Source organism: Rhincodon typus, chromosome 15 (genome assembly GCF_021869965.1).
Source record: "Rhincodon typus isolate 14 chromosome 15, sRhiTyp1.1, whole genome shotgun sequence".
NCBI classification, from domain to species: domain Eukaryota; kingdom Metazoa; phylum Chordata; class Chondrichthyes; order Orectolobiformes; family Rhincodontidae; genus Rhincodon; species Rhincodon typus.
The window spans coordinates 43,707,076-43,722,833 of record NC_063346.1 but is presented as its reverse complement, the minus strand read 5'-3'; positions in this window follow the sequence as shown (position 1 = coordinate 43,722,833).

The window sequence follows — 15,758 nt, the reverse complement described above, 5'->3', positions numbered from 1 at the left end:
AAAGATAGAACTCTGTGTGGTTTGCATGGTGGCTCTAGACAGCCACAGGGAAGGCATCTACATTGGCCTCAACACGTGTCAAGGGCTTACCCCACCACTGGCAATGAGGTCCCAAGAAGAGTCATGTTGATCTTGAAATATTAGCTCCTGTTTTTCTCCGCTGTAAGACCTGCTGAATTCTCCGGTTCTCTATGTTTTTCCATTTCAGTTCTCTCCAGTGTTCTGGCCAATATTTATGCCTCAACCAATATCACTAAAACAGATTATCTGGTCTTCTACTTGGCTGTGATTTGAGGAACCCGCTGTGCACAAACTGACTGCCACAGGATTCAAAATAATTTATCTTTTTTGTGGTCTCTGTGAGATTTTCTCAGGGCAGCTTTGTAATTTTCAGAGACGCTTTCTGTTTTCATCAGCTTCTTTTTCATTTCATTTTTCATTTTCACGTAAATCTCGATTAGTGAATGCATTCCTGTAATAATATTACCTTCTGTGTTTGTGAATTCTTTAAGGAAGTTCATTCTTGGATAGATAAGACAGCACAATTACCAATACTTGGATACATACGTAATATTATCATCAACTGTTTTGATTTGGAATCTGCAAAAAATGTGTTGTTTATGATTTTATTATGAATCAATCCTCAATACTATAGACTTTTCCTGCATTCACCAAAATAAATTGTTCAATGCATACCTTGTGTAAAAAATGATGGAACATTAGTACTGATTTCTGAGGAGTTATTATTTCTGTAAGTAGTAAAAATATATTTTGTAAGCAGTTTCCTGAAAACCGGAATAAAACTTGAATGCAGAATGCTGAATATCATCTTGACAAACAATTTGCAGATGATCTACAACCTTGTATTCTATGCTTTCCTCTAACACAATAAAAAGGTCTCAGCTACCCCAATTGCTTCACCTTTACAGAAAGCACCCCTGTGTGCTCTCCTGTTTCAGCATGTTGAAGGTTACAAGTGGTTATAAAATCCAAAAACATGGTCTGTGAGTGTAATGATTGTAATGAGGTCAGCCAGACCTCATAGAATATGTGTTCCCCAATTGGGGCTGCTAACCTGGTCCAATCAGGAAGCCCAGGCTGGCAGATATAAACAAGAATGTCAGATGAGAGCTGGCTCTGAGGGAATTGGATCAGTGTAAAGGACTCTCTATGTGTAAATAAAGGGTGATTTGGTTACGAGATACTAGCCTCTGTGGAGTTATTTCACTGAAAAATAAAATAACACAATGCCTAACGGTTGTGGTATATGCTCAGTTTTTAGTGGATAATTCGACATCACCCCTGGATTTACCCCACCTGGCTGTCACTCAGGCTCAGACCTCTCTCCATCCCTAATCCCCACACTCAGGCTCTGCTGTCCCATTCCCACTTCTCTTCCCTCACCTGAACCTCCTTCGCAGGTCATCATAGAAGTTCAGCTTCTCATGGCCTGGTCAACACTCAGTTCCAACCAAAATGGCTGCCCACCTCTCTGACTAGTTCTAGACTACAGCTTCCTATAACTCAGCTGCATGATGGTCCCCGGATCAACAAGGGAACTCCTCCAGTTCATCCTCTCACAGGTTGCTTAGCAGCCCTCCCATCCTTGTTGTACTCCAATCATAGCTTATGTATCTGAAACAGCAACAAGAATGGAAGAGAGAGAACTTGTGAATGATGGAACTGAAGCAGCAGCATTGAAAACAACTATATCTTGGAGGAGCAACTCCTCACAGATCTGGTCCTCTTATGGGAGACTCTGTTTCTCCAATTGCTCTCCCTTGTGATTGCAAGTTTACAGGCGATTTGGGACCAAATTCAGCTACCAACTCCAAGTGTTTTGAGCATTAATTTGTCATGTTTTCAACATTACAAACAAATGCCACACTTCAAAAAGTACATTATTTGGCTATAATGTGCTCCAGAACATGCCGAAATCATGATTGGGACTAGATTACAAGTTTTTTTCTTTCATGTTTATTCTTATGATGAGTAACTGCTAAAATGTTATTAGAAAATAACACGTATTTAATTCAGGTATTGACAAATAAGGGTGAAGAAAATCAAAGATGCAATTTCATAATTAAGTTATGTGTTTGAGTGTTTCTTCATTTGAGTTATGCAATATCATCTTATCAGTTTAGGCAGAATCTTCAGTGCAGCACCCAGGGAGAATTGCAATCTAAGATATACTGCTTTACAGATAAAATGTTCTCAGGTGGACATAAGAAATCCCATTACACTATTTGATTGTGAGCAAAGCTTTTTCAGTGTTCTGCTTGATATTTATCCAGCAACTATTACCAAAACTGATAAATTGTTGAATGCGCGATTTTGTTGTGTACAAATTGGCTGCAGACTTTGCATACAAAATAACAGTATCTATTCTTTATAAAGTAGTTCATCACCTTTAAAAGCTGCTGGAATACCCTGATAATGGGAAAAGTGCTTTATAAAGACAATTTCTTTACGTGTCATTTTCAACTCAATGACACCAATCACACTAACTCAAAATAAACAAGCATGCTCCAGCATTTGTACAGTATTGACTTCCACTCTAAGCTATCTACTCATCTTTCTGTACTTGATCATGATGTATTTTGTCCTCAGGCATTCTCCAGTAGTGATGTTCTCCACCCTGACTGGGCTGATAAGAGATTACACCTGAAAAATTAACCTGTCTTTCTCTTTCAGATGCTAAGTGACCTGATCCGTATTTCTAAAATTTTTCTTTGCATTACTTAAAGAATGACTGCCACCCAAATAGCAATTCTTGGATCAGGTGAGATTCAAATTTTGCTATTCTACATGAATATGAATTAATTTGTTCATTTCATATTAAATTCTGATTTAAAAAAATGTGCTTCATAACTATTGTCTCATCTCCAACATAATCTAGACTTTTAAATCTTCTGAAATAAACTGTTGTGAGTTATAAAATTCTCTTAAATGTCTGACACTAAGTATCATCGAGGAACAAGTGCTTTTAAGCCTTACCATGTTATTTGCTCTACAGTTAGTAACAGATTTTGTAACAGATATCGTTGACATAACTAATGGAAAACAAACCGTGCAGTCTCATACATTGCTGCTGCACAGCATCTTTGACATAAAGCATGCTTCATACTTAGTGTCTTATCATAAGTCTCTATGTTCTGCATTGTTCTTAAGACTGAATCAAATAATAAATCAGAACAAATTTTAGTTTGAGGACTTGGGTAGATTTTATGTAGAAACACAAGAATACTTACATATTTTAAAAATAATTTGTGTGTACAATTTGCATGTATATAATTTAACTACATTCATGAAGATTATACTTATTTCCTATCAAATTTTTATTTGCTGCTTCTTTAAAGACATTTAGTAAAAGATTAACATAGATCTTTGCTATTTCTACCAACTGGACATTTGCCAGCATTGATTTTAATTTATCCTCCTCCCAAAGCCATGTTAATGTTTTGTTATTAAATATAATCAACATAAATAAAATGTTATAGCCACATGAATCATTGCCATTAAATATTAAATCTACATAAAACGTAAGTTCTGTTTAGTTAACAAATGGCAGATGCTTACCCCTTACACAGGAAACACAACTAACACCAACTAAAGGTTTAATAATTCCATAAAGTTCAACCTCCAGGTAATAAATGATTTCCATCTGGCAAAGTGAAATGACACATTAAACTATCAGAAACCATGTTATAATAGAAGAATCTTAGTTCTACCCTTTTGAAATATATAGATTTACGTGGTTTTTCCTCTACATCACTATTCCATTGATTATTGAGAAAGTTCTAATGCCACTGTTAAAGTAACAACAGAGATTAACTCTGTGAATTGGTGATAATGAAATTGTCTTTTTATATCCACTTTGTATTCTACAAGGCAGCAATCTGTGAATATTGTGAGATTGAGGGACTAGGCAGTCCCAAGGGGTTGCTATGTTTGACTTAGGGGTGGGACTTGTTGCACGGTTTGCAATAGGTCACTCAGAACTTTTCAAATGTTACTGAATAATCAATTTTAGGTGATTGGATGGAGGCAGTCAGAGGAGAGGGGTACCTTCAGGTTATAAGTTAGTTAGTCAATGAGAAGCAAGGCGATGAGGCTCCATCTGCTGTAGCAGACTTTGAGCTCATAACTCAGGAGCTGAAGACAACTCTTGTGAGCTAGTAAGTGCAGTTAAGTGTTGGATTAGGGCTCACAAAGAGCTCTGGGAGCTGTGTGGGTTCAGAAAAAGCTGTGAAACATCAATAAGCTGTGAATAAGAGTGAGGAAGCTGACAAGCAGCAGTTGCTTTGTACTGTTGAGAAATGTTAGAGTTTGGAGAAATCCAGGGGCAGTGCTGACTTGGTGAAGTTAGTTGTCGGTGAAAGAGCCGAAGTACTGCCTATAAGTTGGTGATAGAATGCAGTTTCCAGAATTCAGGGAAGGAGGGATGAAGTACCACAGTGTGAGCAGTCATTGGGGTAATTTGTGACAAAATTACTTTTGAGGGGATTTTGGAACAGGTGTTTCAAACAGAAGAAATTGGAATCCCTTGAAAAGTTTTAAGAACGTTTGATGACCCACAGGGTTATTAACAAATGGGGAGTTGCAAAGGAATTTCAACTGTGTTTTCTGTTTGATTAAAACACACCGATAGGAAAAATCATGAAATGTAACAAAGATTGATGGTAAGCCAGAGGATTGGGGAAGTTTAAAAAACCAAGAAAATACAACCAAAAAATAATAAACAGGGAGAAGATAAACTTGCAAGCAATATCAAGGTGGACAGCAAGAACTTCTTTAAATATATAAAAAGGAAGAGAGAAGCCAAAGTGAACAGAAAACATGTAGACAATGAGGCTGGGGAAATAATAATGAGGAACAAGGAAATGGCAGAGGAGCTGAATACATACTTTGTATTAATACAATAAGACAAAGAATTGTGGATATTAGACATCTGAAATAAACAAAAATAGAAATTATTGGAAAAACTCAGCGGGTCTTGCAGCATCTGTGGAGACAGAAACAGAGTTAACTTTTTGAGTGCAGAGACCTTTCTTTAGAACTCATACTCAAATATATTGCATCAATCTTCACAATAGAAAACACTAATAGCTTTCCAAAATTACTAAATAATCAAGGAGCACAAGGAGGACAGAAAATAAATACAATAACTATCACTAGAGCAAAGGTGCTAGGAAAAATAAGGGATTAAAGACAACATGTTCCCTGGACCTCATGGGATGCATCCTACATATTAATTGAAGTAGCTACAGAGATAATAGATGCATTGATAATAAGAATCATTAGTTTCTGAAAAAATCTCAGACGACTAGAAAGCTGCTAATATTATATCTTTATTTATAAAGGGAAGGAGACAAAATAAACAGCTAACTACAGGCCAGTTACTTAATACCTGTTGCTGGGGAAATATTAGAGTCTATTATAAAGGATGTAATTGCAGAGCATTTAAGAAATATATAATACATTTAGCTCAGTAAGTCTGTTCCTCCATTCAATGAGATCATGGCTGATCTGACAACCCTCAACCCCACTTTCCTGCCTTTTCCCTATAACCCTGTTTCCTTCTCCTTGTATTTCAGCTTGAATTTATTTAAAGATCCAACCATTACAGTCCTCTATGATAAAAAAAGTTTCCACAGATTCACTGCCCTCTGAGAGAGGAAATTTCTCCCCATCTTTGCCTTAAGTTACCTTATTTTGTAATGTTCCCACAAAGGGAAACAACCTTCCTACTTCTACACTGTCAAATCCACTGAGAATCCTACATGTTTCATTATGTCATCTTTCATTCTTCTAAATTCCAGTGTGTACCTGCCAAACCTACTCACTCCCTCCTTATAAGACAATCCCTCCTATACCCAGAGACAGAATAGTGAAACTTCTCTCGCTGCTTCCAAAGCCAGAATATCTTTCCTTGGATAAGAGTTTCAAAATTGTTCACAGTATTCCAACTGTAGTCTGACTAGTGCCTTGTATAGTTTTAGCAACATTTCCTACATCTCCCTCCATTTTTACTCTATTCCCTTTGAAATAAAGGCCAACATTCCAATTGCCTTCCCTATTATCTGTTGAACTTGGGGGTCCCGACCTGAAAAGTCAACTTTCCTGCTCCTCTGATGCTGCCAGACCTGCTGTGTCCCTTCAGCTCCACACGGTGTTGACTTGAACTTGGATGCAAGCTATTTTGTGATTCATTGATCAGGATTTCCAAACAACTCTGTTCTATCTGCATCTTTCTTCAGTTTTTCCTACCAAAGTGCTCGTCTGAATTCTGGGCAGCAGAATCCCTATGCAACCTCATCCTCTGATGAGCTGCAATCATTGCTCTCCTCATCCCTATGTTAGCTGCAGCCCACTCATGCCCAATGTTTCACCACATGCAGATCTTGCCTGAAATCTTTCCTTTAAGATAGGTACATACTTGAGCTGACAGTTCTGAATACAAAATCAAGTGACGAGGCTATGTCTTCATCAGCATTCTGTTTGTGGGTCAACTGGAATGATATCTGAAAGTTCAGTTGCCTAGGGATAAAATTGTGGTATTGGAGTGAGTTTTGTGGTGAATGTTCATTCCATCTGTAGCTTGTAGATCACAAAAAGGACATGGGATGATGAGGAAGTGGAAGATGAGAAGGAGGAATAGGTTTGTTTGCCACAGTGTTAGCAACGGTCATCACTAGTATGGTTGTGTTATGTCTCTGAATCAGTATATCCTTAAAAGACACCATATATATACATATACATTGATGAGACACAGTATAAACACATTTAAAAGACATGTTCATGATGTAATCCCTGCATCATAGGTTGTACACCGATGATATAAAGATCTCAGATTTCATGTTAACTGAATCACCTGAAGCATGACATGCTATTGAAAGCATACTGCTCTTTATAACTAATATCTTCATAAGAGCCTAGACACTTATGAATGTAAATGCTGTGAATGTAATGTTTGCATTTATTAGTGAGTGTAATTAAACATAACTTGGATTCTTTAATACCACATTACCCATGCTTAGTTTCTTATGTTGAAAAGGATAGCATAAACATTGCTTCATCAGGTAAGATATAGTGCTAAAAGCAAAACTCATATCATAGTTGTTGTGTCTAATTGTCTCCAAGATCCTGGTGGTAGACCTTTGAAAAACAAATTGAAGTCTTCAGAAGGGCCCTGACCCAAAACACCAACTTCCCTGCTCCTCTGATGCTGCCTGGCCTGCTCTGTTCCTCCAGCTCCACACTGTGTTGTCTCCGACTCCAGCGTCTGCAGTTCTTGCTATCTCTTATAAGTATCAGTCTCCCTTAGAACAACATCTGCAGAAACTTGCTGGTAAGAAAGGATCACATTTAATTTACACTGGCTTAAAGGTACAATCTAGCATTTTTAAGGTTAAACCATGGATTTCCAAAGCATTACATTAAAGCTTGAAATGTTAGTATTGTAAATACTGTTTCACCCGCTTGCATAACTATCAAATTGACAATGTGTGTCATGTGAATCTGTTTGGGATAATTTGTTGTCTTCGGAAAAAGGGGAATGTTGTGTTCTGTCTCATAATCAATATACCATTCTTATGACATCACTGCAAATATAAAGACCTCAGACTCCTGTTTAACTCGGATCACTTAAAGCATGACAGGCTATTGAAAGCACAGTGCTTTTAGTAACTGAATAGCTTAATAAGAGTCCAGACACTGATGTGCCTTTGAATGTGTTATAGAGATAACAAGGTGTAGAGCTGGATGAACACAGCGGGCCAAGCAGCATCAGAGGAGCAGGAAAGCTGACGTTTCAGGCCTAGACCCTTCTTCAGAAATGCTATCTCTTTGAATGTGTTAGTTAGCTGTAATAAACTCCTTCTAGATCCTTGGATATTTCATTAGCCAGGCCTTGCCTATGCTGCCTCTGTTTGTGTGCAGAGGGAAGCCTCTCAGGAAATGTGGTGCACATTGTTTGATGCAGTTGCCAATGTGGCAATACAAACAAGCTTTAAGATTAGGGGTGAGCCATGCGGCAGTTTTAAGTGTGTGAGAATGAAAAATATAAACACCAGATATCAATCCTGATTATTGGAGTTGGTGGTAGATGAATGAGGATTCTGTGGTGATTTGGGCAATATGTGAGGTTAGTGGTACAGTTAGTAGAATGTAACTAGTAAAGGTACATTCAATGATCTGATGACTCATATGAAGTCATTGAAATTCTTGCAATACTGCACCCAGGTCCTGGTTCATGACATTTGGAATTAACATTCAACTTCCTTTTCACTGTCTGTCTGCAGGATTTCATGACCTTCTGTGGATTGAGAGATTGTGTGCCATGGTGGCTCAGTGGTTAGCACTGCTGCCTCATAGCACCAGGAACCTAGGTTCGATTCCACCTTCAGGCACCTGTCTGTGTGGAGTATGCACATTCTCCCTGTGTCTGCATGGGTTCCCTCCCATGATCCAAAGATGTGCAGGTGAGGTGGATTGACCATGCTAAATTGCCCATAGTGTTCAGAGATGTGTAGATTAAGGGGATGGGTCTGGTTGGGATGTACTGAGGGTCAGTGTGGACTTGTTGGGCCAAAGGGCCTGTTTCCCCACTGTGAGGATTCTATGATGAGTTTAATGACCACTTTTCCACCTCTATCATAGCATTCATAAACTTTGGACGCTGCCCTCTCCCATTTAGACACATTCCTCACTGTTTCCTAGATCTGAATCCTTTCTTGCACAACTCTCAACACTTGTTTCAGCCTTGTTACACTTTATTAGCAGAGCGGGGTCACTAAGTGACGCTAAAAAAGTACAATATTGGACCTCCTGGTGATGTAGTCAGTCAATGAGCCATGTGGCTAGCGCTGGCTGTATTCAGCAATCATTCAGATGGGTAGGCAGCTCAAAGTTGGTGTGTCATCTGCCTTACATTGAATGGGTGATGGTTAGTCACTGACTAATGTTACGGTGGCTTAATGGTTAGCACTGCTGCCTTACAGTGACAAGCTCCTGGGTTTAATTCCACCCCTGAGTGACTGTCTGTGTGGAGTTTGCACATTCTCCTTGTGTCTGCGTGGGTTTCCTCCGGGTGCTCTGATTTCTTCCCACAATCCAAAGATATGCAAGCTAGGTGGATTAGCCATGGGAAAGGTGGGGTTACAGGGATAGGGAGAGTCTGGGTGGGATGTTCTTCAGAAGGCTTGGTGTGGGCTCAATGGGCCAAATGGCCTGTTTCCAAGCCATGGGGGTTCTATAATCATGACCTTTGCACATGTCTTTGAGGTTCCCGGACTTAATTTACAATGTCTTTTTTCAGTTTTTGCTTTCTTCAGTAATCGTCATACAGAGCCTATAGGATGCAAAATAAATTACAGATTAGACTTAATTAAATTGATGGATTTAATTTGTAACTGGAAATCAGAGAAACTATTCATCTGTTTTCAACAGATAGCTGATCCACAATATTTTCCTAACTTTCTAACTAAATGATCATTTATAAAGATTCCAGGACCTTAGTTTGGTCAATTATTGCAGTAAAACTTAATATCAACTTCAATCTGCATGGATCTAGAAATATCTGTCAGAAATATGTATGGTGGCGGGGAGGGGACAATGATAATTCTCTGTGATTCCACATCAGGGCTTTTTATGGAAGAATTATTTATGTGGGGTAAACAATTTTTTGAACAAAACAGCAACACTAAAATGTTACCAGACAAGTAATCTGTTTTTCATGAAACTGAAGCAACTTTCATGAAGGTTCAATGCCGAGTCATAATACACAATGTTTTTCACCTTAACAAGTAGAGGATGCATCTCTTGACACCTATTGAAAAACAAATTGTACGAAATCTAGGTGTAATGATTGGAAACTGGAGGCTATCAACTGAGAAAAATACTGTAATATCTCATTATACACTCCTGAAACAGCATTCACAGTACATGCAGGTGTGGAAGGAAACTGACCATAAAGTAAGTAAACTAAGTTAATCAGAACAGTAGATGTCAAATGCTTTAGCCTTGAGAACAGGGGGATGGCAAAAGAAGGCAATGAAAATAGATGTCGACTGATAAATGCTGTGACTAGAATTGAAATAACTCCACAGAGGCTGGTATCCAGTTACCAAGTCACCCTTTATTTACATGTGGAAAGTCTTTGACACTCATCCAGCTCCCTCACAGCCAGCTCCCGGAGTGAACAGGATGCATGATGCACCTGTTCTGATCTTCTAGCCAGGCTGACAGATCCACAGTGGGCCAAATTGATCCGGTGTCAGAGAGTTCCGGGGAGAATATCACACAACTGCTGCATGGCTCGCACCCAATCTTAAAGCTTGCTCACATTGGCACGTTGGCAACTGAACAACAGCCACAGCTTGTTCAACACAAGGTTCGCCATCCAATGAACTGATTAGAAAATCGATTAATACTTTCATAATGTGAAAAATGTGACAACAATAAAAATAGCCCTTTTGACTGGAAAGCAGGGAATGAGGAAACCCATTGAAGGTAAACAAATAAAACAAATTACATATTTGCCAATTACTTTGGCTTTGATGACTCCAATATGTGCCTTGACTATATCTTACTGATATTGAATAGAATCCATTCATGCAAAAATGAAAGGAATTATTACATTATCTCGTGTCTCATCTCAGTGCAGTGTGTGTATTTCTGAATTTACGAGTATAGATGTTGACTGATAAGAGCTGTGAATGGAATTTTACCAATATCATCCCTTTGCTCAAATGTCAGAGTGCCAGTCTGTAACAAACATACCAGTGTTATACAAGGTACCAGAAGAAAAACAAAACGAACTGTACCACGACAACACAGTGAATCACAAGCACAAGTGACCTCAAGAATACTTCATCAAAATTGAATGTAACACTAATTTTAGAGATTTGGTGAGTTGGTACAATTGTCAACATGTACTGTGAGGAAGTGGACGTTTGTCTTCCTTCTCTACATTTCCCTTTGTTCTAAAGCAAAACCAAAAGAAGAATGTATCAATAATTGAGGGAGCAGGTTCTCTACAAGTTCTCCTTCTTAGATTTGATGCTCATAGAAGATAACTCTTTGATTGGAATTCCTCCAAGAGGCTTACATTCCCTTATAGGATTAGGATTCCAGAAGTTGCGTCAGTGTTGCAACAGTGAACATAGGAACATAGGAACAGGAGTAAGCCATTCAGTCCCTCGAGCCAGCTCTGCCATTCAATAAGATCATGGTTGATCTGTGGCCAAAGTCCATATACCTACCTGCGGTTCATATTCCTTGATAGCCTTGCTTAATAAAAAAATTGTCTATCCCAGATTTAAATTTAACAACTAGGTTTGCATCTACCGCCATTTGAGGAAGAGATTTCCAAACTTCCACTATCCTTTGCATGTAGAAGTGCTTTCTAACATCTCTTCTGAATGGCCTGGCCCTAATTCTTAGATTATGCTCCCTTGTTCTATAATCTTCAACTAGCGGAAATAGTATACTTTTATCTATCCTGTCTTTCCCTGTTAATATCCTGAAGACCTCGATTAGATCACCCTTTAACCTTCTAAATTCTAGAGAATAAAAACCTAATTTGCCTAATCTCTCCTCAAAATTTAACCCCTGGATTGCTGGTTTCATTCTTGTACACCTGCATTGAACTCCTCCAGGACCAAAATATCCTTCCTGAGGTTTGGTGCCCAGATCTGCTCCAGTATTCTATTTGGCTTCTAACGTGGGTTTTGTATAACTCCAGCCTAATGTTCAAATCCCCATACTCCAGCCCTTTCAATATGAAGGCGAGCATTCCATTAGCCTTCTTGACTACTTTCTGCACCTGTTCATGACATTTTAAAGAGCTATGAACCTGAAGCCCCAAATCTCATTGGACATCCACTGTATTTAACTTTGTGCCTTCTAAAAAAATACCCTCATCTATCCTTTTGCAGTATGAAATGGATAACCTCACACATGCTTATATTAAAATCCATCTACCACAGCTTTGCCCATTCCCCTAACCACTGATTATCAAATTGCATCTGTAATGATACTATGGCTTCAAGAGGTATATTTTGTCCTGGTCTTGTTTTTAAATGAAGAGAGGTTGAGATAGAGGTGTCGAGTGGTCTGCTCCAAGCCAATAAAGTAAACAGCTGTGAAGCCTTTTTTAAAAGTTGGAACAATAGAAGTGGCCTGAATGGGTGGGGTCGAACTCCCACAGAACTAGGATTTTAGTTTCAGCTTTCAGTAGCTGTTGAGGTTGTGAAAACTGCTATATGTCTCTTGCTTTGCTACAACTAAAATCTTGGCTTCTCTTCCTGCTGCTAGAATTGCATGTGAGGCAATCTATGTTACTGAATTTGCCTTTGCCAAGGGTGTGTTTATGGGATGTTACTATACTGTAACAGTTAATGAACAGTTTATTATTTTGTTAAGTCTTTCAATAGAGTGACAGTTAAGCAAATTCTTTTCTGTTATTTTTATTTTGTTTTAACTATAGTGTGTGCTAGGGGTGTAGTTCAGTGGTAGAGCATTTGACTGCAGATCAAGAGGTCCAAAGTTCAAATTTGTGTGCCCCGTTTATATAATGGGGTGGCACGGTGGATCAGTGGTTAGCCTCACAGTGCCAGGAATCCTGGTTTGATTCAACGCTTGGACGACTGGCTGTGTAGAGTTTGCACATTTTCCCCATTTCTGCGTGGGTTTCCTCTGGGTGCTCTGGTTTCCTCCCAAAGTCCAAAGATGTGCAGGCTAGGTGGATTGGCTATGCTTAATTGCCCACAGTGTTCAGGGATGTGGTGGTTAGGGAGATGGGTCTGGGTGGGATTTTCTGAGGGTCAGTGTGGACTTGTTGGGCTGAAGGGCCTGTTTCCACACTGTAGGGATTCTATGATCTAGAGTATGAATAAAGTATAATTTGCTTCAAGTCTGATAGTTTGACCAATCAAATTGCATCAGGAATGTAATGCCTGGTACTTGCCTTTAAAATAAGAAAAAGTTAGTGTCTAGGCAATCTCCTTGACATATTTTAAGGGGATTTGGCCTGGTTCACAATAGAATTTTATGCTGTTGCCAACTCTGCTTACAATGTTGCTCAATTTTGTGTTTTCAGCAAATTCGGATATTGAATTTTCATGCCATTATCCAAGATGTTAAAGAATATTGTTAATAATTGAGGCCCAACACAGATCCCTGTGGGGCACCACTAGTCATGTCCTGCCAATTTGAGTACTGACTCATTATTCCAACTCTCTGTTTCCTGCCACTCAACCAATGTCTTATCCATGTCAGTAAGTTGCCCTCAATTCCATGGGCTTCCACCCTAGCTGACAGTCTCTTGTATGCAACTTATACAAACTAAATCCATTGACTTAACCTCTGTCCACCATCTTTGTCACCTCATAAAAAAAAACTCTAAGGTTTGTCAGGCACAACCTATCCTTCATGAATCTATGCTGACTCTCCCTGATTAACTGAAGTGTTGCACGGTGATCAGTTACCCTATCCTCAGGTATAGACTCCAACAACTTCCCCACTACAGATGTTAGACTAACAGGTCTGTAATTCCCTGGTTTCCTTCTATGATCCTTCCCAAAGAGCAGAGCAATTTTCCAATCCAGAGTTATAACTGCTGAATCCAGGGAACTCAGAAAGATAGTTGCATAAAACAAGATTACGGTCTTAATTTGTATGTTTGTATGAAATTATACAGGACTTTGCTGGGATCATACCTCTACACAGTTTTAGTCTCCTTACCTAAGGAAGTATATACTTGTCTTCAAGGAGGTGCTATGCAAGTTCATTAGTTTAATTCCTGGGACGAAAAGATTGTTGTATGAGGAGAGGTTGATTATAAATAGCCTGTATCCTCAGGAGTTTAGAAAAATAGAAACAATCTCATTGAAACATATGAAATTCTTAGAGAGTCTGACATGGTCACAGCTGAGATGTTGCTACTAGGTGGAGAATCCAGAACTACGGAACGTAGTCCTGGGATACGGTTTTACCCATTGTGGATTGAGATGAGGAGAAAATTCTTTGCTTAACAGTTTATGAACCGTGAATTCTAAGGCATTGAATGTGTTCATGACTAAAACCAATTGTTGTCTGGGTCCTCAAGGAATCTGGGATAAGGTGAGAAAGTGGAGTTGATAAAGAAGTTCAGCCACGATCTTACTGATTGATAGAATGGGCTTGGCCTAATCCTGCTCCTATTTCTTATGTTCTTATGACACAATAAAAGTGACAGATGCATACTGAAAGAAACATTTCCATTGAATAGATTTGGCACAGACAGAAATATGTCCCTGTTGTTTTACTTATTCAAGCATCAGTTCATTTGTTTTACAGGTCTTTCAATCTTTGTATTTTGTATAACAGATTCATTAGTAAATGAAATAGACTAGAAAAAGAAGTGATGAAATAAATAAAGTATAAATACCGATATATTTAAACTTTCCCATCCTTTTGCATTTGTGGGTTTAGAATGCAAAGGAGTATTCCGATGATGGTCAATTTATGTTTGTGACCTTAGGGGGGACTGGCCTAATGTTTTTAATCGCTAGTGTTTATTCACAAATACACAAGTGACATCTTGAATTTTCAATGCTCTTGTACCATACTTTAAAAAGGCTTAATGCTGGCAGCAGGCAATATCTCAATATTGTAGGGTCTACAAAGGCAAACTCAAGCCAGTTTCAACCACTGTAGGATTTTCAATATTGCAATGGTAAGCAATGTTACTATTTTGTTGCATTTGATTGAATTTCATGGTTTAGTTTAATTGTTTTCTTCTGTTCCAACTAGAATCTCGTTAATGTCACAGGGCTGCGTTTGGTTGTTTTGGCACTTTCCCAAAGGTTAATTGCATGTCTTGGCATTTTAGTTTATTAAGTGTTGAAGAGAGAAGAGATTCTTCTTCAAAATAAAAATTAAATTGGAAGGCTGCATGCAGTTGAATCTGTTAACACACAGTCAAGGAGATGGAAGAATAAAAAGTCAGAATGACATTGAAAGAAATCATCTCCAATATGTCAGAGACAGAAATGCCATTAAAGGATGCAAGCCAGCTGGTAGGAAGTCACTAGCTATTCATCAGCATTTGTCAAATAGTGATCATAACATGATCGAGTTTCAGCATTTGTAAGAAATAAGTGAAGATTGGATACTAGAATTTTGGATTTAGGCAAGGCAGACTCTAATGGGATGTTGTACAGACTTTCCACAGTAAACTGGGAGCTCTGCTGATAGGCAAAACAACCGAGGAACAGTGGAGGGTGTGCAAAGAAACTCTCAATGCTATGCAAAATCAATTTCTACCCACGAGAAGGAAAGCTCCACCTCACGTTAAAAAAAAAAGCCATGGACATCTAAGGAAGTGAGGGACTGCATAAAATTAAAAGAAGGGGCTTATAAAATGCAAAGAACAGCACAGATCATACAGAATGGGATAAATACTAAGTCCAACAAAGGGACACAAATCGGCTATGACAGTAGCTAAAAGGGATTATGAAGTGAAACTTGAAAGGGACATAAAAGGCAATAAGTAATTTTATAGCTACATAAAAGGAAAGTGGCTAATTAGGAATACTATTGTCCCACTGAACTCTCAGTGGGGAAATTGCCAATGACCATGGGGAAATGGCAGACATGCTGAATGATTATTTTGCTTCAGTATTCATAGCAGAAAAAGATAACTTGCCGGAAGTCCCAAAGAAATTAACAGAGGATCAGGGACAGGGTTTAAACAAAATTAGGTTAAGCTATCC